General features: G+C 46.3%; 1 protein-coding gene across 2 annotated transcripts in view; it reads left to right on the forward strand.

Annotated features, from left to right (window-relative positions):
* gli3 (GLI family zinc finger 3) overlaps positions 1–2182 on the forward strand; it is a 93423-nt gene that overhangs the window by 18571 nt on the left and 72670 nt on the right. The gene's annotated exons all lie outside the window — the stretch shown is intronic.

Genomic DNA, 2182 nt, shown 5'->3' on the forward strand with positions numbered 1-2182 from the left:
ATATGATCATCCCAAGTGTGAACAGCAGACAAACAATCCAGGAAAGGGTAAATAAGCTGCTGTGACTCGGTCCCCATATGGGAGTTATCACAGGAAGTGGGTAAGGTAATGCATCCTGAAGCATCTTGGGAACACTCTCACTCTTACTCACTCCCAGATGGCCAGCACTGTTTTATTAATTAAAGGGGTAGCAAGAGAAAAAGAAAAAAAAAAAAAAAGTTTGTTGTGGAAAAAGCATGGATGCAATTTGGTTTCATGATTGTGGATTTTTTTTTTTCTTCGTAATGTGCAGGTAATTAAAGCTCTGAACATGGTTCGTCTTGAGAACCTCGCTTACAATGACTCAGCCACGTCAGAGGATACGCTACAGCTTTAAGCACTCCCCTCAAATACAGTAGTCATATAATTCACTTGACGAGGGGGGAGGGATGATGCCTATCTGCAGAGAAAGGTCTCTTTTAGATCCCAATCGCGCTCTTGGAATCATAAGATAGCTTACACATTCTTTGTGTGGTTATAATTACAGCACATTCCCCAAGTCGCCCCCAGAACTCATAACCTCTTATCAGGTGTAACCCTACACTCGCCTCAACTTTAACCCCCGTAGCCCTTGCCCCGCTGCCTCCATCCAAACAAAAGGTAATTGTGAGCAGCTGTGGAACCCCAGCGACTGGTTCCTCTTAGGAAGGCCCCGGCGAAATATTTCCCCCCGTCAAGCAGTGGAGTAGCGGCCCCTGATCTCAGCGCAGCGGAAACCCCGTGGCGTGCCCGCCAACAGTGTGCTACGATAAGTTGTGAAAAGTGGGGAATAAGTAGGAGGGGCTGTCGGAGTGGACACGGCGGATGTTTAGCTTTCGGTCTTTCCAAGCTAAACACCACAGATCAGCGAATCCTGTGGCTGATCAGTGGCTGTTCTGATGATGAAAAACCGATCTCCCCTTCACGTGCACTACGGGGGGAATTCAAGTCAACGCTTTCCTCCGCCACCAATCTGTCTTCCCGTCTTCCACCTCAGTCTGTAAAGTTTTGTCCGAGTTGAGCAGCCTCAGAGTAATTATTGAGTCCTGGTAGAGTGTTCCCACATGGTTTGCTAAATGGTGGCTTCATCCTGTGTGCCATTCATCTGTGTGCCCCCTCCTCTCGCACTGACAGCTCAAAAGGGCCGACTGTGCCACAACAATGCTGTGATTGGTGCTCTTTAGGAGGGGTTTGGAGGGGGGGCGGTGCTCTCCCCTCCCACCCTCATCATTCGGCAGGCAGGTGGACCACAAAGTCCTCTGATTCTTTTGTTTGGTCCCCGAGCAAAAAAAAAAAAAAAAAAGATGTCCATGCTCCTTGGCTGAAGAAATCCTGTCGTCATGGGATAATTTGTGAAAAAAAAAAAAAAAAGGGCGGGGGCTGAAGGGTTGATTATTTGGGGGAAAAGTTTCTGATTGGCTGCACTTTTATGATATGGCTGCTACTGATTTGAGGAAAGAGATGGAGTTAGTGTAAGTGATAGAACCTGAAAAATGGAGGACACAGTTCAGACGATTCGCTGCTTTAACGTAAGAGCAGTAAATGTAAAGCGGCTCATGAAGTGGGTGAGGTGGGACCTTTTTTAACGGTCGTGCTTAAAAGGGCAAGAGCAAAGGGTCTCTGAGGCAAACAAGTTAAGCTTTAAAGGGCAACAAATGTTAGGCTTTCGTGTAGGTTACCAGAGAAATCCCTAAGCAAAGAGGGAGAGCGTGGCTAAAGTGTTTAAAGAAGAAAAAGAACACTTCACTGCTTTTGAAAAAAGAAAAAAGAAAAAAATCCTCTGACTGGAAGAAAAGAAAGAATGATACAGAGAAGAGTGGTGAGATAGAGGAAGAGTGAGGGGCCACCTTCTTTTTAGGCAGCCATTTAAATGATCAACAGTAAATAGAGGGGAATGTCATCTGACAGAAATAAAGTTCCCCGTTAACAGCGGGGATGGAAAGTAATTTACAGATACGCTGTCCCCGCCATCTTTGTGCCTCCCAGATAAGGTTTCATTTCAGAAACGGATAGGAGACATTTTCACTTACGGGCCCCCATTCTGGGACACCTGTGATAACAGCTTGTGGACCCCTAATTGAAAATGGGTTTCAAAATGGATTTTCACTTTTCTTCCTCCCTCCTATCCCCCCCCAACCCTCCATACCCTCCCTTCCCTCATGAC

This window comes from Seriola lalandi, unplaced genomic scaffold (genome assembly GCF_002814215.2).
Source record: "Seriola lalandi dorsalis isolate HSWRI2012SDOR001 ecotype SW California unplaced genomic scaffold, Sedor1 jcf7180002054956, whole genome shotgun sequence".
In the NCBI taxonomy this organism is placed as follows: Eukaryota; Metazoa; Chordata; class Actinopteri; order Carangiformes; family Carangidae; genus Seriola; species Seriola lalandi.